This window comes from Salvelinus sp. IW2-2015, linkage group LG22 (assembly GCF_002910315.2).
Source record: "Salvelinus sp. IW2-2015 linkage group LG22, ASM291031v2, whole genome shotgun sequence".
Classification (NCBI taxonomy): Eukaryota; Metazoa; Chordata; class Actinopteri; order Salmoniformes; family Salmonidae; genus Salvelinus; species Salvelinus sp. IW2-2015.
The window spans coordinates 37,216,302-37,244,150 of NC_036862.1; the positions used below are offsets into that span (position 1 = coordinate 37,216,302).

At 42.5% G+C, this 27,849-nt stretch overlaps 1 pseudogene; it reads left to right on the forward strand.

The window, feature by feature from the left end:
• The first annotated feature begins 1,204 nt into the window (after positions 1-1,204).
• Positions 1,205-24,467, forward strand: LOC111982760 (cholinesterase-like; annotated as a pseudogene).
• Positions 24,468-27,849: the final 3,382 nt, after the last annotated feature.

Sequence of the window (27,849 nt, forward strand, 5' to 3'; positions counted from 1 at the left end):
GTTGATTTCCTGACGTGTTGTTGTGTGTGTGTGTTTCTGAGTGTGTGGTTTGCTGGTGTGTGTGTTGTCCTGATGTGTGTTAGTTGTTGCGTGTGTTTCCTGCGTGTGTTACGCAACTCCCAACTCCTTCCAACCCCGGGATACAACTTTTCCTTGTAGGGATATGACATCAGAGATGATGAGTTAGGCCTGTATAGTACAAACATACAGTGGGGCAAAAAAGTATTTTAGTCAGCCACCAAATTGTGCAAGTTCTCCCACTATAAAAAGATGAGACAGGCCTGTAATTTTCATCATAGGTACACTTCAACTATGACAGACAAAATGAGAAAAAAATCCAGAAAATCACATTGTAGGATATTTGTATGAATTTATTTTTCAAATTATGGTGAAAATAAGTATATTGGTCAATAACAAAAGTTTATCTCAATCAATACAATATAAGGGTTTTGTTCTATGTTTTGTATTTCTATGTGTTTGGCCTGGTATGGTTCCCAATCAGATGAAGCTGTCAATCGTTGTCTCTGATTGAGAACCATACTTAKGTAGCCTGTTCCCACCTGTGTTTGTGGKTAGTTGTTTTCTGTTTAGTGTTTTTCACCTTTCATGACTGTTTCGGTTATTCCCTTTTGTTACTTTTGTGTTTTAGTGTTCAGTTATAATACATTTAACATAGACACGTACCACGCTGCATTTTGGTCCTCACCTTCTTCCACCAACAGCCGTTACGGAGAGCTGATGTCACTCTGATAAATGCAGAACATCTCCTATCTTTATAAACATTCTACCACAATGAACATGTTATTTTTGGGAAGCATATTTGATTCTGAGTTCGGACATCTAAAGTTTGTACGTGAAAACTACTTCTAAGACCTATACATTCAGTTGTTCCAAACTCACTTCACTTCACAAAGAGGGAGGCTCTCTTGGCTGGTGCTGGAACATGCTCAGATCACATACACTGCTGGAACGCCCATTAAGGTGTTTACATGTCCTAATCATTTGAAATATTGTTTAGAAAACCAGGTGTTTTAATCAGCATAGGCTTCAATTYTGATTAATAAGATAAGCAGAGTAAGGTGTTTACATGATTATTGCATAATCTGTTTACTGACATAATCCATTTAGTATCAAATTATTACTGTGTATGTAAACATGCTCCATGTTATTCTGTAATCAAGTTGTTAACTACACATGTTTGACTATGAATTCCTTACTCCCAGGGTTCCGTGGAGCTGAGATGTGGACCCCCAACAGCAAGATGAGTGAAGACTCTCTTTACCTCAACRTATGGACTTGTCCCCAAATGGACACATCCTAAACGTTCCAAGAGCTCCTCCCCTGGTTCCTCATTGGCTCCTGTTATGACGTGGCTCTATGGGGGTGTGTTCACTACAGGCACTGTCCTGGAACTATAAAGTGAAACTAATATACTTATATTTATGTTTTCAATGTACACCAATAATAAAGTTTGTTTTGATTGGACACAGGCTCGGTCCGTTGTATTTCCTGTCTCTTCCTSATAGCGAGGTTGTCCGTGGCGACGATGGAATGCATGACCAGCGCGTGGCTCTGTACTGGGTAGCCAATAACATCGCTGCCTTTGGCAGAGACCCTTCAAAAGTTACTCAGCTTTTTTTCTATCACTCTTTTTTATTCTTATTCTTTGTTTTGCCATCTTTAATTAATCTCCTTTTTATGTTGGCTGCATATGTGGGTCTCCATCTCCTCTCCCCTGGCAGCCATGGTCTGTTCAACAGGGYGATACTACAGAGTGGTTCCCATAACACTCCATTGGCTGTCATGACTCAACAGCAGGCCTGGAACAGGACTCTGTCCCTGGGTAGGCTGATGGGTTTGTCCCCTGACACCTTTGGCTGTCCTGGAGCAGTGTCTACAGTGAGGATAACATCAACCAGCAGGTCACTGTCCTGTCTCTCCCCGCACACATAGCATTGCCTTTCACTCCTTCTGTCGACCAAAACTTCCTACCAGACATGCCCGAGGTGTGTGTGAATCTGTGGTTGCTTGTAGGGCCAAAAGGCGCTGAACAAACAAGCAGTTGACATTCCTGTATGTTTCCAATGRCATTATGTCATAGTGTCTAATCTTCTCTGTCAGGTCCTATAGATTCTGCTCCGGACGGGCAACTTCCTGAAGACAGAGGTGCTGATTGGTTCGAACCAAGACGAGTGGACCCACTTCCTGGTTTACGGGGAACTGGGATATGACATCACTAGCCAGAGCCTGATCAGCAGGGACGACTTCCTGAAAGGGGTGGACCTAGTGTTTATGGGGTTCGGTGATGTCACAAGGGAGATGGCCATCTTCCAGTACAGTACACTGATTGKACAGATAAGAATAGTGGGATGAAGCATCATGATTTGCTTGCACGAATGGTGGGAGACCTTTGCCCAGAGGTAAGGACAACATRTTGAAGAGTTCCACAAAGCTCTAATGCAGGGCTCTCCAACTCTGTTCCAGGAGAGCTACCCTCTTTTACGTTTTTTATCTATCCCCAATTGTAACTAACCTTATTCATTTTTATCAACCAGCTAATTATTAGAATCAGGTGCATTAGATTAGGGTTGGAGTGAAAACGTACAGGACGGTAGCTCTCCAGGAACAAGGTTGGAGAGCCCTGCTCTAATATTTGCCACAAATCTTGAATGTAAATCAACGTATTATTTACATGGAATGTTGAGTTGTGTAGTTAGTATTTGGTCCCTTCTACTCAGTTTGTAATGAACTCTCTGATCATCACCATACCTACAAACAGAACACGGGGGGTAAGGCCTGCCTTTTTCTGTTTGACCACCACTCCTCCAACAATCCCTGGCCGGCGTGGATGGGCGTGATGCAAGGCTATGAGATTGAGTTTATCTTTGGAATGCCGCTGAACAGTACCCTGGGATACATAGAGGAGGAAGTGGTCATGAGCAGGAGGAGGATGAAGTCCTGGGCCAACATGGGTAGGACCGGGTGAGAGAGACCTCATATAGATGTTATATAGACATGGCTGAGACCAGGTGAGGCCTCTTATACAACACATTGGGAAAGTATTCAGAAACTTTGACTTTTTCCACATTTTGATAGGTTACAGCCTTATTCAAAAATGTATCGAATTTACACTACCTTTCAAAAGTTTGGGGTCACTTAGAATTGTCCTTGTTGTTGAAAGAAAATCAATTATTTTGTCMATTAAAATAACATTACATTGATCAGAAATACAGTATAGACACTGTTAATGTTGTAAATGACTAKTGTAGCTCGAAACGGCTAATTTTTTAATGGAATATCTACATAGGCAAACAGAGGCCCATTATCAGCAACCATCACTCTTATGTTCCAATGGCACATTGTGTTAGCTAAWCCAAGTTTATAATTTTAAAAGGCTAATGGATCATTAGAAAAGCCTTTTGCAATTATGTTAGTACAGCTGAAAGCTATTGTGATGATTAAAGAAGCAATACAACTGGCATGTAGACTAGTTGAGTAACTGGAGCTTCAGCATTTGTGGGTTCGATTACAGGCTCAAAATGGCCAAAAACAAAAAACTTCCTTCTGCAACTCGTCAGTCTATTCTTGTTCTGAGAAATGAAGGCTATTCCATGCGAGAAATTGGCCCATGAAACTGAAAATCTCGTACAAACGCTGTCTACTACTCCCTTCACAGAACAGCACAAACTGGCACTAACCAAAAACAAAAAAGAGGAGTGGGAGGCCCTGGTGCACAACTGATTAAGAGGCAAGTACATTAGAGTGTCTAGTTTGAGAAACAGACGACTCATCCCCACAGTGAGCATGTTGGTGACAGCATCATGCTGTGGGGATGTTTTTCAGCAGCAGAGACTGGGGACTAGTCAGAATCGAGAAAAGTTGATAGGAGCAAAGTACATAGACATCCTTGAATGAAACCTGCTCCAGAGCGCTCAGTACCTCAGACTGGGTTGAGGGTTCACCTCCAACATGACAACGACCCTAAGCACACAGCCAAGACAATGAAGGCGTGGCTTCAGAACAAGTCTCTGAATGTCCTTGAGTGGCCCAAGCAGAGCCTGGACTTGAACCGATCGACATCTGTGGAGAGATCTGAAAATAGCTATGCAGCAATGCTCCTCACATAATCTTGAGAGGATCTGCACAGAAGAATTGCAGAAACTCCCCAAATACACATGGGCCAAGCTTGTAGTGTCATACCCATGAAGACTCAAGGCTAACAATTGCTTTCAAAGGTGCTTCAACAAAGTACTGAGTAAAGGGTCTGAATACTTATGTACTTTAAATTTTATATTTTGTCTTTGTAATACATTTGCAAAAATTTCTAACAAACTGTATTTCCTTTGTCATTGTGGGATATTGTGTGAGAAAAAAAAGCTTTTAAATTAATTTAGAATAAGGGTGTAACGTAACAAATGTATACATGCACTGTATGCTTACTCACGCTTTAGCACACTCTGCCAACCCTGATGTCCTTGCCGGTCCGAATCCTGGCTTAGGAAGGCCACCAAAAATTCTGGGATCTCTATACCCAACTATAACACTTCCGTCAAGATAGAACTGCCAAAGGGGAGGAGTTGCAATCTACTGCAGAGATAGCCTGCAAAGTTCTGTCATACTTTCAGGTCTATGCCAAACAGTTCGAACTTCTAATTTTAAAAATGAATCTCTCCAGAAATAAGTCTCTCACTGTTGCCGCCTGCTACCGCCCCCTCAGCTCCCAGCTGTGCCCTGGACACCATCTGTGAATTGATCGCTCCCATCTAGCTTCAGAGTTTGTTCTGTTAGGTGACCTAAACTGGGATATGCTTAACACCCCCGGACAGTCCTACAATCTAAGCTTGATGCCCTCAATCTCACACAAATCATCAAGGACCCACCAGGTACAACCCTAAATCCGTAAACATGGCCCTCAATAGACATTATCCTGACCAACCTGCCTCCAAATACACCTCTGCTGTCTCAATCAAGATCTCAGCGATCACTGCCTCATTGCCTGTATCCGCCACGGGTCCGCGGTCAAACGACCACCCCTCATCACTGTCAAACGCTCCCTAAAACACTTCTGCGAGCAGGCCTTTCTAATCGACCTGGCCCGGGTACCCTGGAAGGATATTGACCTCATCCCGTCAGTTGAGGATGCCTGGTCATTCTTTAAAAGTTACTTCCTCACCATATTAGACAAGCATGCTCCGTTCAAAAAATGCAGAACCAAGAACAGATATAGCCCTTGGTTCACTCCAGACCTGACTGCCCTCGACCAGCACAAAAACATCCTGTGGCGAACTGGCAATAGCATCGAAGAGCCCCGCGATATGCAACTGTTCAGGAAGTCAGGAACCAATAACACGTCAGTCAGGAAAGCAAAGGCCAGCTTTTTCAAGCAGAAATGTGCATCCTGTAGCTCTAACTCCAAAAAGTTCTGGGATACTGTAAAGTTCCATGGAGAACAAGAGCACCTCCTCCCAGCTGCCCACTGCACTGAGGCTAGGTAACACGGTCACCACCGATAAATCCGTGATAAATCGAAGACTTCAAAAGCATTTCTCAATGGCTTGGCCATGCTTCCTCCTGGCGACTCAAACCTTGGCCAACAGCCCCGCCCCCCCCGCTGCTACTCGCCCAAGCTTCCCCAGCTTCTCCTTTACCACAAATCCAGATAGCAGATGTTCTGAGAGCTGGAAAACCTGGACCCATACAAATCAGCTGGGCTGACAATCTGGACCCCCTATTTCTGAAACTGTCCGCCGCCATTGTCGCAACCCCCTATTAACCAGCCCTGTTCAACTCTCCTCTTGTACATCTGAGATCCCCAAGGATTGGAAAGCTCCTGCGGTCATCCCCCCTCTTCAAAGGGGGAGACACCTCGGACCCACTGTTACAGACCTATATCCATCCTGCCCTGCCTATCTAAGGTCTTCGAAAGCCAAGTCAACAAACAGATCACTGACCATCTCGAATCCCACCGTACCTTCTCCGCGGTGCAATCCGGTTCCGAGCCGGTCACGGGTGCACCTCAGCCACGCTCAAGGTACTAAGCGATATCGTAACGCCATCGATAAAACAATTACTGTGGCAGCCGTCTTCATCGACCTGGCCAAGGCTTTCGACTCTGTCAATCACCATATTCTTATCGCAGACGTCAGTAGCCTCGGTTTTTTCTAATGACTGCCTTGCCTGGTTCAACCAACTACTTTGCAGACGAGTTCAGGTGTGTCAAATCAGAGGGCATGTTGTCCGGGTCCTCTGGCAAGTTCTTCTATGGGGTACCACAGGGTTCAATTCTCGGCAGCGATCTTTTCTCTGTATACTCAATGATTTGCTCTTGCTGCGGGCCGATTTCCTGATCACCTCTACGCAGACGACACCATTCTATATACTTCTCCGGCCCTTCCCTTGGACACTGTGCTATCTAACCTCCAAAACGAGCTTCAATATGCCAATACACATCTCTTCCGTGGCCTCCAACTACCTTAAACGCTAGTAAACAAATGCATGCTTTTCAACCGTTCGCTGCTGCACCCGCACGCCCGACTAAGAATCACCAACCCTGGACGGTTCCGACCTAGAAATGTGTGACATCTATAAGTACTAGGTGTCTGGCTAGACTGCAAACTCTCCTTCAGACTCATATCAAAACTCTCCAATCCAAAATCAAAATCAAGAATCGGCTTTCTATTCGGCAACAAAGCCTCTTCACTCACGCCGCCAAAACTTACCCTAGTAAAACTGACTATCCTAACGATCCTCGACTTCGCGATGTCATCTACAAAAATAGCTTCCAATACTCTACTCAGCAACTGGATGCAGTTTATCACAGTGCATTCGTTTGTGTTACTAAAGCACCTTTATTCGACCCACCACTGCGACCTGTATGCCCTAAGTCGGCTGGCCTCGCTACATGTTCGTCGTCAGACCCACTGGCTCCAGGTCATCGACAAAGGCTATGCTAAGGTAAAAGTGCCGCCTTATCTCCAGTTCACTGGTCACGATGGCTACACCCACCGCGCAGCAGCGCTTCCAGCAGGTGTATCTCACTGATCAATCCTAAAGCCAAAAACCTCATTTGGACGCCTTTCCTTCCAGTTCTCTGCTGCCTGCGACTGGAACGAATTGCAAAATCTCTGAAGTTGGAGACTTTTATCTCCCTCAACAACTTTAAAAAATCTGCTATCCGAGCAACCTAACCCGATCGCTGCAGCTGTTTACATAGTCCATCTGTAAAGCTACCCCACCCAATTTACCTACCTTCACCCCCCATACTGCTTTTATTTATTTACTTTTCTGGCTCTTTTGCACACCAGTATCTCTTCTTGCACATGATCATCTGATGAATTTCTCACTCCAGTGTTAATCTGCTAAATTGTAATTATTCTAATTTATTGCCTACTCATGCCTTTTGCACACATTGTGTACATAGATTCTCTTTTTTTTTCTTTCTACCATGTTATTTACTTTTTTATTGTTTACTCCATGTGTAACTCTGTGTTGTCTGTTCAATCCACTGCAATGCTTTATCTTGGCCAGGTCCAGTTGCAAATGAGAACTTGTTTCAACTAGCCTACCTGGTTAAATAAAGGTGAAAATATATATATATATTTTTTTTAAACGGTATACTGAACAAAATTATAAGAGCAACATGTAAAGTGTTGGTCCCAATATGTTGGGAGCTAAAATAATAGATCCAGAAATGTTCCATACACAAAAAAGCTTTGTGTGAGGGACAATAAAAGGCCAAAAATGTGCAATTTTGTCACACATGACAATGCAGAAGTTTTGAGAGATAGCATGCAATTGCAGGCTGCCTGCAGGAATGTCCACCAGAGCTGTTACCAACATCATTTTTGAGAATTTGGCAGTATCGTCCAACCGGACTCACAACCGCAGACCATTGTAACCACACTAGCCAAGGACATCTACATCCGGCTTATTTACCGTCTGGACCGTCTGAGACCACCACAAGGGCAGCTGATATAACTAGGATTTTCTGTCTGTAATAAGCCCTTTTGTGGGGAAAACATAATATGTGACCGACCAGTAGAAATCAATCTTATGTAGCACATTTGACATGGTGTTTTTTACATTGGAAAAAAGTTGAGACTCAGAACTACAAAAGGTATATCATACACTACAGTTTGAGGAACAATGGCAAAGTATTTTGCTTTGAAAGTTGATAAACTTGTAAACTCACTTTTGAGAAAATGGCCTTTAATTAAATGTTTTGGTTAATCACTACTGGAGAGCCTTCTTTGTCTACACCCATTCAGTATCAATTCACTCCATCTTAAGCTTTAGCCCTACCATCTCTTTAAGGGCTGATCCGAGTGTTCTGTACTAAAAACAGCATCAAGCTAACTTGCTAGCTACTACAGACACAAAGAGAAAACAGCTCAATGAACATTACTCACCCTAGCAGAGCTGGTTAGGCTGTTATGTATCCAGTGAGTTGGTGAGTTTTGTAAATTCATAGCGTTTCGCTCTCAGCTTTCAAGCGGCAAACTGGACACTCTGGCCAAGGAGTAGGGTTGATCTGAGTAGGGTTGATGGCTAGCTTGCTAGCTACTTCCAGACACATAATGAGAGAACATCCCACTCTGACCATTTTACTCGCCCTAGCAGAGCTGGTTAGGCTGTGTTCATGTTAGTCAGAGCGTTGGTGTCTGTAACTGTGCTCCTGGACAATTTAATTACGCTTTTTTGCTGACATTTACTGACAGCCGGCCATAGATTCAATCGGGTGTTGAGCATCCGTAAATTCATCAGTTATTCTGCGCGATGGAAAAACTCAGAACCAGAGTATTTTGTTAAGACATGTAGATGCTAGCTAGGTAAACAATAAACCAGATAATCCCAACTCATGACGTTACTACCCCTGCATGATTCTGCAGGTAGCTAAACCAACCAAGTTCAATAGCTAAGCATTAGGCTATAACTAGTCAAGAAATAGGTCTGAGATACGAATAATAAGATCATACACGTAACGTTGAGCTAGCGAGCCAGACAGCTGATGTTAGCAGCTAGCTTACAGTAACACTTTAACTTGAAATGAACCACTTCCTGTCAAATTTAGAAAATGTGTAATATCTGAAAATGTAAGCTAGCTAGACTAGTTTACCTGTGGTCTGAAATTGTAGTAGATAGCAAAAGCAATTAACCAGCTAGTAAGTCCATCAACAGTTGTTGCCGAGACATTCTATTGAAATGGATACTTGCATAGTGGAGTCTTTGTTAAGACATGTAGCTAGCTAGCTAGGAAAACAACATGAATCTGCAAATAGCTAACCAACCAGGTTCAATGTTAGCAAGCTAACATTAGGCTATAACTAGTCAAGCAAATAGGTCTGAGATACGACTAATAAGATCATACACATAACGTTAGCTGCGMGCCAGCCAGCTAAAGTTAGCTAGATAACAGTACACTTTAACTTGAAATGAAAACACTTTCAGTCAAAATTAGAAACGTGTAATATCTGAAAATTAAGCTAGCTAGACTTTCTTACTTGTATACATCATCGGTGGACGCGTCTTATGTTGGATGCCATGGTTGCCGTTAGTTTGAAGATTTAAGCCAGATACAGATTTCTCCATCTCCTTACCTATCATACTCGAATTCCACTGATTTCAAAACTCAGTCCGCCAGAAAGTGGAGAGCATACAAGTAACGTTAGCTAGCGAACAGTACACTTTCACTTGACATTAGGCTTATGCAGTTTTACTATGCGATACATAAAAAAGCAGCGTTAGAGAGGGTTACCTAGGCACACTGACCAGCTCAAATAGACAGAAGCGTGCTATACGGCAGGCCAATCCAAACWCATCTTTCGGCACATCCAGTCCAATCATTATGTTAGCCAATCATGGCTAGCGGGAAGGTTTCTGCCTTTTTCTGTGGCTAAACCAACTAGGCTCGTAATTTAACCATTTATTAATATTTACCGATGGCACACAAGTTTGTTRTTAAGGCATATGAAAGTTCACATGTTCCAGAAAGCACTTCTGCCCCCAAAAAAGTTACGTTCGAACAGCTCTCCGGTGAAGTAGTGACCCGYAACAATCGTCTAGTTTCCAGAAACGGGTCACATATTCTGATTGGCTGGGCCTGGCTCCCCAACTGGGGAGTACGCCTGCCCAGTCAAGGTTTGAATTCATAGACTTAGGGCCTAATATCATTTGATTTCAATGTGACTAATTTCTTATATGAACTGTAACTCAGAAACAATCTTTTAAATTGTATACAGTTTGAAGTTTGGAAGTTTACATACCTTAAGGGACATCTGGTAAGCGGGAAGCCGTATGATCGGTGGAAGATTCTCCCATTTGGAAATGTAAACGGTCCTTACTGACGTCCGACTTCGTCCGGCGAAAATCGGGTTTACAGGGCGTGGGCCGAGGGCGGCGGGGGAGCTCTTTCGGGAAGTCATGTCAGAAGATCGTGTTTGTCGGACGTTCGGTTGCGCCGTTTTGTTAAGTGACATAGCAGTGTAATGATGGGATGCAGATGTTTGTGGAGGTTGCTCTCCCAGACATATCTGAGCGCACGCGGGTGATGAGATAAATCATATTGCAGTTGGTGCGGCAACAGAAGAGGGGCACGAGCGCGGCCTTTTTCTAAAACGGAAATATTCAGACGAAACTCCGGGAGCGTAGGTTTGGAGTAAGGGAAGTTGGCCGGAACAGATGGCGTCGGGCTATTCGGCGCTTTTTTGAGTTATGGCATTTTGCTGGGATCAAAGGTCAAAAATGAAGTAGGGTGGCAATTTGGCTTACAGACATGTTATGGATACAGCAACATTAGAAATATTGTGTAGTCAGGAAGCAAAAAAGGGATGTAATTTGAGGAGGAGTACTCAAGCATTGGGTAGCTTTTTATTGGTGATGATTTTTCATCCGAAGCAGAGAATTATTTTTCATGCTCAATAATAAAATGCAGACATTGTGTGGTTGTGGAATACGAACAAATCTCTTCTCTGTGGAGAGGGAATATCTTTGAGACGCCATAAATAGCGAGAAAATTTGTGATTTTATGTGATTAATGAAGTCTAAGGCAACTAGTGTTAGTGATCTATTATGGCGAGGTATTTGACATCGATAGATTACATGTCAAGACGTTCCTATGTGCAAAAAGGAGTACATTAAAAACTGTGCATAGGGAGTCAGATCTTGGAAGGGTAATAAGGGTCAGGTTGTTTCCAACGCAACGCTCGGTCTTGTCGGAATTGAGAACGGCCTCATGAATCATTGTTAATTGATTCATTTTTCCAACAGATGTCCAAGAAAGTCTCTCACCGTCGATGAAGGGGATCGCGAGGTGAGGAGATTCAAGACACACAAAGCTTTGGCAGGTGACGAAGTATGGGTCCAGTTTGTTTTTCGTGATCTGATGTTTGCAAGCATGAGATCGAGGCGCTTAAGACCGCGAGTAGTAGCTCGTGTTGGGTCACTCGCACGCACGCAGAGAGATAATGAAGAAGGGTGACTTTTGCACTCAGTGTGGGCTTGTGCTCGGTGATGCTAAGTGTGTTCAGATTATGCTTGTATGGGGTGACAGAGAGAGACCGTTAAAAGGTTATAAGGCACGAAGTTTCACGCTCGGGGAGAGGTACCTCTCGGAGCCCATGAATGGACAAAGGCTTTAACTTAGACCTGGGTGGAATGAAACCTATGGACCTTACGATATTAAAGAGAAGGTGTGTTACGATCATAACAATAGTAAAATGAATGAGATTGCGGACGATAGGAATGGCATACACGATGTGGATAAAGAGCGGCATATGTCCTTAAAATTCATTTTAGGCCTGGAGGACTGAGAAGTGGGGTGAGATTCTGGCAATGTGTATTCTCTATTGAACCTGTTATTGTCGATAGTCAGGTAGGCCATCAAGAGGGCCCATGAGGTGATACTGTGTCGATTCTAAGCTTGTTCCTAGAGAGAGCAGAGACAGAGATAGAACTAAGAGTGTATTGCCATAGCCAAACCTGCAGTTGTTGAGAGAAATAGTGTCATCAGCCTTTGTAACAGTTCAGATTCAATTTTTAAAGACAGACTTAAGAACTTTGTGAGGGATGCTGTAAGGATAGAACTAACGTCGCACAGGTTGTGATAATGTGTTTATTTATAGCTTCTGTGACAAGTTGGGAAGGCGAGGTGCTCATTAATTGGTGGTGTCTCGAAGGGGTTTAAAAAATTTGTACAAACATCTCTTTCAAAACTTCATATTATGTGAATAGGGACCACTTGAAAAAGAAACCCCTCAGATAATGTATACAATCAGCAAGATTATTCAGTGCGCAAGCCGGCAGGTAATAGAAATAGACATCCTCTGTTGAACTACGATGGCAGTAAAGTTAACCTAGTGGATTTTACAGCACAGTGTCTGTCGCAATTTCTTAGCGCTGCAGGCGAGCGAGAGTATAAATGATGCGAGAAAGAATCCGAGTGAATGAAGATCGAGCGCTGCTAAATATACTCTGAGCGCGCACCATGATGCGCAAATAGCAACAGTCAAAGAGTGTGCTTCCGCTCCATCATTTCTCGGATGTCCGGATGTGCAGTAATATTGTATGGATGTGGTTATTCACACTGTATGGGGCTTTTATGAGGACAGATCAGTTGCGATTGGGTATGAGGGGTATATGGTATTTTTGTTTTCCTAACTATCTATAATATGAATCGTCTAGAACGGTGTCTGTCTAAAATCATGCACAGCGCTATATCTGTGTTGTATGAATGACGGTGTATATAATTGTTGAAACAGGAAACCTTGTTTCGGCCCATTGTATTGGAGGGAATCACTGTTTGGATAGGTGACCTTCGAATGGATCGCATTCCGTGGCACGTCCCCTAAGAGGAAAGAGGTGCGACCATAGCTTATGTAGTAGAGCGTTAGAACGCCTAACCCGAGAGATTGTAACTCTTCGGCCTGGTGTCCCTGGATGTATTGTGACTAAGCAACGGGGATAGCATGACCTCGAGTGGGATGTAATTTAACGATCGAGCACATATGTGAGTATGATTTTCAGATTAGCACTAAAAGGAGTATGCGCGTAGAGGTGAGATCTCTAGAGAGCGCTGTGAGAAGTTAGAAATTAGGTCATACTCGTGATGAAATTGCGACCCTCTAAGAGTTTCTAAGGTCTGTGCGTTAAAAAATGGGAACGACCATGATTTACATTATTGGAAAGTATCGGGCATCGAAGGAAGCGATCTTCAAGACTCATTAGTGTCGCGTTCTTATGACATAAGCAGCGCGGCTGGTACCTGGCAATAGACAGACAGAACCTTTCTCCAAGGGACTGAAGTCTTGTTATAGAATTGACTCATAACCCATCATGAACGCCGGGTAGTTCGGAAGGAATGTAAAAAAGCTGGGAGAATTTGGCAGCTATTACCAAGTTAGGTGCTTGGGCTGAGAGCGCACTTCAGCCTCGCATGTGATCGGTACTCGAGGGGACCCGAAAACTGAGGGGATTCAGAAGAGCGTTCAGAAGCTCACACATAGGCGTTCTAGAGTTCGATATAGAGAGTGTAAGTCAATTGGGATTGCACTCATGGAGCACAGATATCTATGAACATAACGTAACGATATTTGATTTGTGATTATTAACATTATCTGTCTTTTAACGTTTGTAAATTTAGAAGGGCGGTATTAGTGTAGACTTTTGAGGGTCGTCTGAAATGGATTTTATAGGCTCTGGCATTGCTGCAGATCGGGAGAGAGGTACTGGAAAACTTAGTGAGACATTTCGGAGAGTTCAGATGTGTATCGTGCAGTTTCGCTGTAGTCATGATAATACTGGGAGTTTTGTCTGAGGATTTCATGACTTGCCTTGTGTTGACTATTGTAGCATTTGGCAATATGTTTCAACGGGGAGGTACTGACAGAAAAAGGCGCACAAGAATGAAATATTACACGAACGAGGATTGATTGGGACGAATGTTGGAAGGGCCTACATCACATGGTGCCGATATTGTTGAGGCTCAGTCGACCGTTTGACTTTTGCATGTTGATAAAAGTATGGTTAAAGAATGCGCTCGATGTAGAACCTTTGCGATGATCAACATACAGTAAGTACTTTTGACAAATGCCGTCGAGGTTTATACAATTTGCAAATATGATGTGATGTTGAATACATATTGCAATCTAACGGGCGGGATCTGCGTTTAAATACTTTAATAAAGTTGGCACAAAAGTTCCAACTGGGGTGACCTTCGAAGAGATGGTCGGTGCAGCTGGTAGCAGAATGGTTCCTCTCATCGCTCGTGTTCGTGAAAATTTCATCATGCCTGTTTGGTTGTATCCTCATAGTAGTAATCATCCCCCGTTGAAGATATGCATGGGAAAGTCAGCTTAGCAAGTCACTAGGAATTGTCAAGGATAGAAAGTCTACTATGCAAGTGTAAATCCGACAAATTAGTAACTTTTTTTTTTTCTACGTTCACACCATTGATACTCTACCTTTCTTGTGTTTGTCGGAGATAGTGCACTTTTTCTGTCAACTCTTTAGAAGCCACTATCAAGATATTTTCAGAGCAGGCCAGATTCACAGCGCCTTCCAATGAATGCAGCAGAAATAGATTCTGTAAAATCACCACTAAAATGAATTCAACAATAGTTCAGGCACTGTGCCGAGTCAACGAGATGCCGCTTGACCGAGCTTGCGCGGGCGTCTGAGCGAGCGACGGTTTACAAGAAGACGAGAAAATGACATTTTATGACTCAATGTCATTTCATTTGCCTTTTTGGGAGACAAGAGAGGACACCGTTAAGGTTAGAAACAACAATTTTCACCTCAGGAATGTTTTAAGGAACCTCCGATCTGTGCAAGCCTATTGACTTGTGGCATTTAACACCTTAACAGTTAATGAAGGTGTTTAGCTCAAACAGTTTACAATGACATTCGCCCCATAGGAATACATTGACTGCACTCCAAATTTCAACCTGAAGCCCTATGTGGGTTATTGAATGTCTTATGAACTGTCTTTGATAACAATCTCAGGCACTATGAGGTCTACTGGTTGATTTAAGGCTACCTGGACAACGGAAGTGGTTAAGATCAGCTAAAAGGTGTCTGATTACATGATTGCAATTTTGAATCATTCATTCAACCTATGTAGATCAGTCAATTTAAAGTATAAGACTTAAAATTCAGGATTCTGTAACAGCATACCCTAATCAGATATGTGTTTACCTATAGTTCCTGTGCAACCGGAAGTGCCTTAAAATGGTGTCAGGGTGCTGTTTCGAAGGGTTCCAAAAAGAAAGATCTTTCCAAACTTTTTCAGTGTGTGATTAGGCAACCTTCATGACTGTAAATCAGGTCATTTCTCTAAACAGATGTCAAAGCCAAGCTCTCACATACACACACAGCAGGGATGGAGTGAAAAAGTACGGTGCCTTAAGCCACACAAAGCCGAACAATGGCATGACCATTATATCTAAGGCCCGTTGCCGAGTTCAACGAGATGCCCGCTTGACCGTAGCTCATTCGGTCTGGCCACAGCGACAGTGANCCCTCGCTTGACACGTAAGCTTTCACTCGGCTCTGGCCACAGCGACTCAGTGACAGGAAGACAGGCAGCAAAATTGAACCTTTGACCTCAATGTCCAATTCTATTTGCTTTTGGGAGGACAGGCGGCAGGAGAACGTTAGGGTTAGAAACACCCAATGTGACCTCCTCATGGACAATGTTCTTTAGGGTCCTCCCGATCTGTTGCCAAGACCTAACCCTTGACTTTGTGGCATTACCGCTATAACAGTGAAAAACAGGGTTTTACGATCCTCACATTCTCTGAAGGCGCTATGACAATCTCTCTCCATTGGAGTACATTGGACCTGTGCACCCTCCAAATTACAACACTCCTTGAGAGATCCTATGTTTATGAAGGTCTTAGGAACCTGTCTGTGATTGTCAGTCCATAGGCCCATTCAGTAAGGCTCTAGCTGGTCGATTCTAAGGCTTCCTGGAGCACCGGACAGTGAGTTACAAATCACCCTTAAAAGTCGCGTTTAAATCGATATACCCTCAACCTGCCAAGGTTTGAGGAGAGGAAATAGCTGCAGTCAAGGCCCTATGATATAGCATATGACGTTCTTACTAAATTTATAGACTTAAAACCTCAGATTCTCTGGTAAAAGCCTGAAACTCCAAATGAGCGGATATTGTGTTTACTGTTCAAGCTTCCTGCTGCAAACCGGGAAGTGCCAAATTGTGTCAAAAGAGCTGTTTTGAAGGCAGTCTTAAAAAAGTTGAAATCTTTCCAAAACGTTCATGACTTGTGAGTAGGCAACCTTCCTGAACTGTAAATCAGTCATTTAGTCCCATGCAGATTTCAGAAGAAAAATTTACCACCACCCTAAACAGAAATTGAATGGAGGGCAGCGACTGAGGCTCCAAGACAGACAAGTTGCCGTGTGGTAGTTACTTTTGTTCCAAACTTTTAAAGAGACTAGGTTAGACCGAGAGTTCTGAAAACTGTCACTAAACCTGTTCGCTCCTAGAACCTCAGGTCGATTGTGCACAGTGAATTACAGTGCGACTTAAGAAGGTTCTCGGAATACACTGATTCAAAAGCCTCGTGGTATTTTCGCCATGTTGTTCCAATGCAGTTTGAGGCCTCAACGAACTGGCGACGTTTTAGAAAAAGTCCCAGAGTCTCAAAGACCTAGCGTGCATGTGAAAACGCGCCTCGGCCCATGAGAGCAAACCCCAACAAGCCTGTTGATTTTTGTATTTCTAAAGTATTTAAAGTATTTAAAGAATGCACCGTTAATTCTCTGGCAATATGATTCAACACCATCATATTGCAAAGTTAACAGTTGTGTGTATGTTTGCAATATGATTCAAACACATCATATGGCAAACGCCATAACAGTTGGTGTTACTTTTGCAATATGATGTTGGTTGAATCATATTGCACATTTCTCAGGTGTGTGACTTCTTGCAATGATGAGCGTAGGCTTGAATCATATTGCAAATTTTAACGTGCGAATATACTTTAATATACACCCTATGTGGTTCATGGATGTCTGATGAACTCTGCTCTTGTTTGATAAGAGAGGATACCCATCAAAGCCACTATGAGGTCTACTCTTTGTTGGTTGCGATTCTAAAGCTCCTAGTGACTGCAAACCGGCAGTGCGCTTAATCACCCTAAAAGTGTTTTTGCCATACCCAACCAGCGAAGTTGTGATATATAGTGCATTACTAAAAAGCCCTCTCTCTGTGGGTAAATCAGTCAGTTCTTAACGTTATAGACTCTTAAAAATCGAGGGATTCTCTAAGAGCAATACACCCGATCAGGATATCTCTTTTACTTTATAGCTCGTTCTTCATCTTCCAAATCTTCTGGACAAGCCAGACTTAGGGCCCTTAAGTGCGGTGTCATAGATTGCTCGCTCTCTTGAAGGGGTGTTAAAAGGGTCAGGGAGGCTTTTTCTTTATAATCGTGATATGAATAGACAACCCTCATGAACTTCGTAATCATCATTTCTCCCAACAAGATGTCAAAGAAAAGCCTCTCTCCAACAAAACATCAACACACACAGCACAGCAATCAAGGATGGAGTTGAAACAGTACGAGCGGGTCCTTAAAAGACACACAAAGCACCTGCAACTGGCTATTGACTATTATGCTCCAGGCGTTCAGCCCAGACGGTTCAACGCAGAGATTGGCCCCCTTAACGTTAGCTTGCTCGGTCTGAGCTCAAGGACCGCTTTACAAGGAAGACGGACACAAATGACCCTTTGCCCTTCAATGTCAATTTGATTTGCTCTTGTGGGAACGGACAGAGAGAGAAAACCGTTCAGTTCTACGCAAGCACACAATTTTCACCTCAGGAACCCACTCCTTAAGTCCTCCCGATCTGGTTGCAAGCCTAACCTTGACTCTGTGGCATTTAACCCCATTCACAGTTAAAAGAAGTGTTGACATCAAACAGTATACAATGAAATGTAGCCCCATAGAATACATTGAGTGCACCTCTAAATTCAACCGGAAGCCTATGTGGGTTCGAATGTTCTTATGAACCTGTCTTTGATAACAATCCATTCAGGCCACTATGAGTTCACCGTGGTGATTCTAAGCTTCCTGGAGCAACCGGGAAGTGGTTTTAAATTAACCCTAAAAGTGTTTTTTTGCCATCCCCCCCCCCCCCCTTAGCCAACCAGCAGTTGTGATTGTTATAGTGCATTCAAACCCTGTGTAAATCAGTAGTTCTTAACGTATAGACTAAAACTCAGGATTTTCTCTCAAGAGCATACCCACGTCAGCAATAATGTCTTTACCTATAGCTTCCCTGTGGCCAACCGGTAAGTGCCTTAAAAATGGGATCATAGGTGCTTGTTCGAAAGGTTAAAAAAAAGGTCAGATCTTTCCAAGAACTTTAAGGTTGTGATTTAGGCAACTTCATTTTGAACTGTAATCAGTCATTTCTCGAAAACAGATGTCAAGAAAAGCTCACACACACACAAAACAAGTCCAAACTGTTGTGCACCTGGCATTATTTTGTAGCTTACCAGATGCCCTGGTTTTGAAAACTGCGTTTAGGGGGCATCCCAGACTTCCAACCCGCTCTGGGACACTGTTCGACGGGACAACAATCAGTGGGGTGTTGGGCCTGAGGTGATTTTATGGAGGTTTCCAAAAAAGTCTGAATATTTCTGTTTTTTTTTCTGAAAAATATTTTGTTTTTTTATTCTCGAGTCCAATCGCCCTGAGTGGATTTATGGAGTTTTTTTCCAAAAAACGTTTGGGAAAAATATTCTAAGGTCCAAAACTTTTTCGTGCACCTGGGATTTTTTTTAGGTTACCAGATGCCTGGATGAAAATTGCGGTTTAGGGGGCATCCGGACTTCCATACCCGCTTCTGGAAGCACTATCGACGAACGAAATCATATGGGTGTTGGCCTGAGTGGATTTAGGGAGGTTTTCCAATAAAGTCAGAAAATAATTCTATGTTTTTTTTCTAAAAAAATATGTTTTTGTTTTTTATTTTCTCGATCAATGGGGTCTGGCCTGAGTGATTAAGGAGGTTCCCAAGAAAAGTTAAAAAAAAAATATTTTTCATGTTTTTCATTCATTTTTTCAAAACGGTTTTAAATGCTGTTTTATGGTGTCATTCAAGACGTCCATAGGGAGCCATTATACTCGGCCCCAATCAAAATGGTGCTGGCCTGAGTGATTATGGAGGTTGGGAGGTGATAGTACAAAGAACATTTTATAAAAAAATGATTGGATAGTAAATGTGACTAAAATTTTTCATACAGTTTCTTTATTTTCATGGTGAATTGACGGTACAAATCGAAAGAATTTCAAAAAACGGTCCAGAAAGCACTTTTTTAAATGGAATAATGTTTTTTCACATTTGGAACATTTTTGACTTGTTAACTTTGACTTTTGACTTCCTGATGAAATCACATTCAAATGCACAAAACATATTCCTTAAGTACAAGTAAAACATTGATAAAAAATTAGATAGTAAAATGTGACTAAAGTTATTTCAACAGTTCTTTATACATGTGTAATTTGACGTAACAATCGAAAGACAGTTTCAAAAAACGGTCCAGAATGCACTTTTAAAGGGGGTGATACGTTTTTCGCCAAATATTTGACAGTTTTTGACTTTTGACTTTTGACTTCCTGATGAAACACATTTCCAAATGCATTTACACAAAAATATTCCTTTAAGTCCAAATAAAGATTGTCAAAATTTTTTAATTCATGTATATTTAATAGATTTGACAAAGTATGTTCATAACAGTTCTTACACATGGTGTAATGACATAAAATCGAAAAGAATTCGAAAACGATCCAGAAAGCACTTTTTTAAAGGGAGGTGATTACATTTTTTTCCAAATTTTTGAATTTTTTGCTTTTGACTTTATTGACTCCTATGAAATCACATTCCAAATGCACAAAAACATATTCCTTAAGTCCAAATAAAAATGTCAAAAATATTTGTTAATAGAATTTGACAAAAGTATGTTTCATACAGTTCTACACATGTGGAATTTGACATAAAAACGAAAGAATTTTCGGAAAAAAACGGTCCAGAAAGCACTTTTTTAAGAGGGGGTGATACCGTTTTGTTCCAAATTTTTTGACATTTTCTTGACTTTTTGACTGTTTTGACTTCCTATGAAATCACTATTCCAAATGCACAAAACATATTTGCTTAAGTGCAAAATAAAAATGTCAAAAAAATTATGTTTATAAAAAGTTGACAAAGTAATTTTCATGACAGTTCTTAACACATGGTGTAATTGACATTAAAAATCGAAAGAATATTTCGAAAAACGGTCCAGGAAAAGCACTTTTTTAAGGGGGCGGTCGGGTGATTAAGTTTTTTTGATAAAAACTTTAAAAATTTACAAAATTTGACTCTTGGGTCTTGGACTTGGGCGTACAGTAAGCCTATGAAAAAATAAGATGGAACTGCACACGCCCACTATAGGAAATGTTGGGGTGTACACAGCCATTTTTACAATATGGCATTTGCCACCAACTTATGCACGAAACACCGCCGGTGTAATATGAAATCCCACACATCCATCGTGGTATGGGTTCGCTCTTCTGCCAATAAGTTTGCCATGTTATTTGTTACAATTGGGGGGGAAGTTTCCCTTTTACCCCAATGGGTGGTGACCTCAAAAAAAAAAAAAAAAAAAAAGCCAGATAGATTTTTCCTCGGGTTATCGCCTCTGCCATATCGTTCGTATAAATCACAAGCATTAATCAGTTCTGTTATACTCACAGGACATTATTAAACAGTGTTAGAAACGTCTGAGTGTTCTATCGATATGCATATTTCCTAGCTTCTGGTGTAAACAGGCATTTACTTTGGGGCAACATTTTCAAGTCATCCGAACTTCCGAATACCGCCCCCTAGCCCTTAAAGAAGACCCCCCTCTGGGTTCTGTTAGACAAGTAACTCTTGTATCCACAATATAGGCAGGGGGTGTAAAGACCATACACATTATTTTTCCACATAATTGCAAATAAATTTCATTAAAAATCCTGACAATGTGATTTTCTGGATTTTTTTTCTTCTAATTTTGTCTGTCTTAGTTGAAGTTGTACCTATTGATGAAAATTTTAACAGGCCTCTTCTCATCTTTTTAAGTGGGAGAAATTGCACCAATTGGTGGCTGACTAAATACTTTTTTTTGGCCCACTGTAAGTTGGTTACAGCAGCAGACTATGATCAATACTGTCAAAAGCCGGCACTGAAGTCTACCAAGACAATCATTTTATCAATCTATTTTTCTTTCTCAAGGCCAATCGTTCAGTTCATTTGTATAAGTGTGTGCTTGTTGAGTGTCCTCCCTATAAGCGTGTTTTGAAATTCTGTTGTCAATTTGTTTACTGTAAAATAGCATTGTATCTGGTCAAACACCATTTTTTCCAGAAATTGACTAAGGTTGTAACAGGCTGATTGGTCGGCTATTTGAGCCAGTAAAGGGGCTTTACTATTCTTAGTGGGAATGACTTAGCTTCCCTCCAGGCCTGAGGCAAAACACTTCTAAGGTTTAAATTGAAGAGTGGGCAATAGGAATGAACAATATTATCGGCTATTGTCCTCAGTAATTTCCATCTAGATTGTCAGACCCCAGTGGCTTGTCATTGTTGATAGACAACAATCATTTCTTCACCTCTTCCACACTGACTTTACGGAATTCAAAGTACAATGCTTGTCTTTATAATTTGGTCCGATATACTTGATGTGTAGTGTCAGCGTTGTTGTTTTCGGCATGACATCCCTAAGGTTGCTTATCTTGCCAATGAAAAAGTAATTAAAGTAGTTGGCCAATATCAGTGGCTTTGTGATGAATGAGCCATCTGATTTCAATGAATGAGGAGACTAGTTGGCTTTTTTCCCAAAATTGTCATTTAAGGTTCCCCAAAGCCTTTTACTATCATTCTTATATATAATGTATCTTTGTTTCATAGTGTAGTTTCTCTTCTTTATTTAGTTTAGTACATGACACATTTCTCATTTTTCAGCACGTTTGCCAATCACTTGTGCAGCCAGACTTATTTGCCATTATTTTGCCTCAATCCTCTTCAACCCACACCATTTTTCAATTCCTCATCAATCCAAGGGATTTAACAGTTTTTATAGGGATTTTCTTAATGGGTGCTTATTAGTAACTGGAATAAGCAATTACATAAATGTGTCAAGTGCAGCGTCTGGTTGCTCCTCATTACACACCACTGAGCAGAAAATATTCTTTACATCATCAACATAGGAATCACTACAAAACGTATTCTATGACCTCTTATACATTATATCTAGTACACTATATTTAGTTATATATCTAACACTTATATTAGGCCCAGCCTTTGGAACTTAGGTTTTCCTAGATATGGCGTTGTTATTGTAATCTCTACATCCTATGGATCTGGATACTGCTTTAAAGCAAATATCTGCAGCGTTAGTAAAAATGTGATCAATACATGTTGATGATGTTAATTGCTGTGCTGTTTTGTAACTACGCTGGTAGGTTGACAGGTTGCAGGGCACTGGTTACAGTTAGAATTTTTTTTTCCTGAGTGGGCAGCTTGTGATAGCCAGTCAATATTAAATCACCCAGACAATATATGTACGTCTCTGTTTGATAATCACATATATTATTCAAGCATTTCACACATGTTGTCCAGATACTGACGGTTAGCACTTGTTGGTCTATAGCAGCTTCCACCAGAAGTAGGCTTTATGTGAGGCAGATGAAACCTGTAGCCATATGTACTCTCAACAGTATTTAACATGAGATCGTCTCTAAGCTTTACAGGAATGTGGTTCTGAATATAGACCGCCAACACTGCCTCCGTTGGCATTCTGTCTTTTCTGTAGATGTTATAACCATGTATTGCTACCAATAATCATCAACGGTATTATCTAAGTGAGTTTCAGAGATAGTCAAGAATATGAATGTCATCTGTTACAAGCAAGTTATTGACTTAATGGACCTTGTTTTTTAGGCTACATACTGTATGGGCTATTTTTTAAGCATTTCCTGGGTTGCTTGACTGTTTTTAATGCTTTTACTGGGAGCTATCAGAGGTAGACTTACTCATGTTTTTTACATTGAACTGATAGTGCAGGTGAGCTGCCATAAAGTGGCTTTCCTACTATTGCACACCGCCTCAGTGCTAACAGTGTAAACTCGGTTCATAAGCTCAAGACTACTGCTTACAATAGCTGTTAGGATAAACAGATGTATTTGATGCAATTAGGGGTACATCAATTAAATGACTTACATTTGTGTTTGCCAATGCCCCTAAGATCATGTTACATCTTTGACTGCAGCATTATGACGACTCATGTCACCAATGGGAGGATTAACTGAGCTGGTCTTGGATCATTTACAGGTCATTTGTTTCAATGCAGCCTTGGAAGCGTGGACAGAGGTCCAGGAGCCAAGATAATTTGGATGACATCCATCATTCCTGTAGAGTATCTTTTCTGTTTCCAGAAGGTGTCAAAGTATTCAATAAAAGTGACTCCAGCAGAGCTACAATAATATTTTTAGCCAGTGTGTAATGCCAGCAGTCTGCCGAATCTTCACACCCGCGGCCAAACTATGGTACTGACCTGAATTATTGTCCATATTTTTTAGAGTCTTTTAATGCTAAAATCAGTTCTTTAATATAAATTTCAAATGTTCCGAGCTAGCCTCCTGATGTCGTTTGACCCCACGTGGACTACGACATTGTCAGCTCCCGCAATCTGTGGTAGAACAGTCGGAATCAGCCTGTGATGTCCTGGTACTCGTGCTCCTGGGTTTATAGAACAGTAGGAATCAGCCTTGTTATGTCCTGTACTCGTGCTCCTGGGTAGAACAGTAGGATGCAGCCTTGTGATGTCCTGTACTCGTGCTCTGGTAGAACAGTAGGAATCAGCCTTGTGATGTCCTGTACTCGTGCTCCTGGGTGCCCTCAAAACACCACAGTGCCCTCAAAACTCATCAATAGCTAAGGACCCTGGGACTAAACACCTCCTCTGCAACTGGATCCTATACTTCCTGATGGGCCGCCCCCAGGTGGTAAATGTAGGTAAAAATACATCCACCAGACTGATCCTCAATACAGGGCCCCTCAAGGGTGCGCTGCCTCAGTCCTCTCCTGTACTCCCTGTTCACTCATGACTGCACGGCCAGGCACAACTCCAACACCATCATTAAGTTTGCTGATGAAACAACAGTGGTACGCCTTCATCTTCACAACAATGATGAGACAGGAGGTCAGAGACCTGACCGTGTGGTGCAAGGACAACATCTCTCRCTCAATGTGATCAAGACAAAGGAGATGATTGTGGACTACAGGAAAAATAGGACCGATCACGCCTCCATTCTCATTGACGGGGCTGCAGTGGAGCAGGTTGAGAGCTTTAAGTTCCTTGGTGTCCACATCACCAACAAACTATCATGGTCCAAGCACACCAAGACTGTCGTGAAGAGAGCATAACAAAACCTATTCCCCCTCAAGAGACTGAAAAGGTTTGTCACGGGTCCTCAGATCCTCAAAAGGTTCTACAGCTGCACCATCGAGAGCATCCTGACAGGTTGCATCACTGGCTGCTATGGCAACTGCTTGGCCTCCGACCGCAAGGGGTAGTGCGTACGGCCCAGTACATCACCGGGGCCAAGCTTCCTGCCATCCAGGACCTCTATACCAGGCGGTGTCAGAGGAAGACCCAAACAATTGCCAAAGACTCCAGCCACCCTAGTCATAGACTGTTCTCTCTGCTATCGCACGGAAAGCGGTAACGGAGCGCCAAGTCTAGGTCCAAGAGGATTCTAAACAGCTTCTACCCCCCAAGCCATAATACTCCTGAACAGCTAATAAAATGACTACCTAGACTATTTACATGGCCCCCCCCCACTACTCTCTGTTATTATCTATGCATAGCCACTTTAATAACTCTACCTACATGTACATAATTACCTCAATTGCCTCGACACTGGTGCCCCTGCACTTTGACACATTGACTCTGTACTGTATATAACCGCTCTGTTGTCATTTACTGCTGCTCTTTAATTATTTGCTATTCTTACCTCTTACTTTTTTTAATGTATTTTCTTAACTGCATTGTTGGTTAAGGGCTTGTAAGTAAGTATTTCACTGTATTAAGGGCTTGTAAGTAACCATTTCACTGTAAGGTCTACCTACACCTGTTGTATTCTGCTCATGTGACAAATAAAATTAGATTTGATTTTGATTTGGAGGGAGAGGTAATGGAGTCCCACATGTTTTTATGCATTATCCAGGCTTGGACGTGCACGTTGCACATAATGACAGATGCCTAGGTACGCTACATGACCAAAGGTATGTGGACACTTGCTCATCCAACATCTCATTCCAATCCAATCATGGGCATTAGTATGGAGTTCGTCCCCCCTTTGCTGCTAGGAAGGAGAAAGGAGACAGAAAGAGAGGAGACAGAGAGAAAAGGAGAGAGAGAAAGAAGAGGAGGAGTGAGAAAGCAGAGAGGGAGAGAGAAAGAGAGAGAGAAGGAGAAGAGAGAGAGAGAAAGAGTGAGAAGGACAGAGAGGGAGAGAGAAAGAGCGAGAGAAGGAGAGAGAAGGAGTGAGAGGACAGAGAGGGAGAGAGAGGAGAGAGAAGGAGTGAGAAGGACAGAGAGGGAGAGAGAAAGAGAGAGAGAAGGAGAGAAAAGGAGAGAAGAAGAGAGAAAAGGAGAGAGAAGGAGAAGAGAAAGAGAGAGACAGAGAGAAAAGGAGAGAGAGAAAAAGAAAAAAGAGAGAGAAGGAGTGAGAAGGACAAGAGAGGGAAGAGAGAGAGAGAGAGAAGGAGAGAGAAGGAGAGAGAAGGAGAGAGAAGGAGAGAGAAGGGAGAGAAAGAGAAGTGGGAATAGCAAAAGGTGATAAATGTTCATGTGAACATCACTAATGTCCAAAAGTATGTGACACCCTTCAATATTAGTGGTTCCGGCTATTTCAGCACACCCATGCTGACAGGTGTATAAAATTGAGCACCACGCCATACAATCTCCATAGACAAACATTGGCAGTAGAATAGCCCGTACTGAAGAGCTCAGTGACTTTCAGCATTCACCGTCATAGGGTGCCACTTTCCAACAAGTCAGTTTGTCAAATTTCTGCCCTGCTAGAGCTGCCCCGGTCCACTGTAAGTGCAGTTACTGTGAAGTGGAAACGTCTAGGAGCAACAACGACTCAGCCGTGAAGTGGTAGATCACACAAGCTCACAGAACTGGGAACGCCAAGTGTGAAGTGCATAGCGCGTAAAAATTGTCTGTCCTCGGGTGCAACTCTCACTACCAAGTTCCAAAAGGAGCAACGTCAGCAGACCAACCGTCTGTTGGGAGCTTCATAAATGGGTTTCCATGGCCGAGCAGCTGCACACACGCTTAAATCACCATGGCTAATGCCTAGCATCGGCTGGAGTGATGTAAGCTCACCGCCATTGGAATCTGGAGCAGTGAAAACACGTTCTCTGGATTGATGAATCACGCTTCACCATCTGGCAGTCCGACGGACGAATCAGGGTTTGGCAGATGCCAGGAGAACACTACCTGCCCCCGAATGTATAGTGCCAACTATAGAGGTCTGGGGCTGTTTTTCATGGTTCGGGGCGCCTTATTTCCATTGAGGGAATCTTAACGCTACAGCATACAATGACATTCTAGACGATTCTGCCTTCCAACTTTGTGGCAACAGTTTGGGAAGACCCTTTCCCGTTTCAGCATGACAATGCCGCCGTGCACAAAGCGAGGTCCATACAGAAATGGTTTGTTGAGATCGGTGTGGGAGAACTCGACTGGCCTGCACAAAGCCCTGACCTCAACCCCATCAAACACATTTTGGTAATGAATTGTAAATGCCATCGTGCGAGCCCGCCTAATTGCCAACATCAGTGCCCGACCTCACTAATGCTCTTGGGGCTAAATGGAAGCAAGTCCCGCAGCAATGTTCCAACATCTAGTGGAAAGCCTTCCCAGAAGAGTGGAGGCTGTTATAGCAGCAATGTTCCAACATCTAGTGGAAAGCCTTCCCAGAAGAGTGGAGGCTGTTATAGCAGCAATGTTCCAACATCTATTGGAAAGCCTTCCCAGAAGAGTGGAGGCTGTTATAGCAGCAATGTTCCAACATCTATTGGAAAGCCTTCCCAGAAGAGTGGAGGCTGTTATAGCAGCAATGTTCCAACATCTAGGGAAAAGCTTCCAGAAGAGTGGAGGCTGTTTAGCAGCAATGTTCTCCAACATCTAGTGGAAAGCCTTCCCAGAAGAGTGGAGGCGTTATAGCAGCAATGTTCAAACATCTATTGGAAAGCCTTCCCAGAAGAGTGGAGGCTGTTATAGCAGCAACAATGTTCCAACATCTAGTGGAAGCCTTCCCAGAAGAGTGGAGGCTGTTATAGCAGCAATGTTCTCAACATCTATGGAAGCCTTCCCAGAAGAGTGGAGGCTGTTATAGCAGCAATGTTCCAACATCTAGTGGAAAGCTTCCCAGAAGAGTGGAGGCTGTTATAGCAGCAATGTTCCAAACATCTAGTGGAAAGCCTTCCCAGAAGAGTGGAGGCTGTTATAGCAGCAATGTTCCAACATCTAGTGGAAAGCCTCCCAGAAGAGTGGAGGCCTGTTATAGCAGCAATGTTCCAACATCTATTGGAAAGCCTTCCCAGAAGAGTGGAGGCTGTAATAGCAGCAATGTTCCACCATTAGTGGAAAGCCTTCCCCGAAGAGTGGAGGCTGTTATAGCAGCAATGTTCCAACATCTAGTGGAAAGCCTTCCCAGAAGAGTGAGGCTGTTATAGCAGCAAGTTCCAACATCTAGTGGAAAGCCTTCCAGAAGAGTGGAGGCTTGTATAG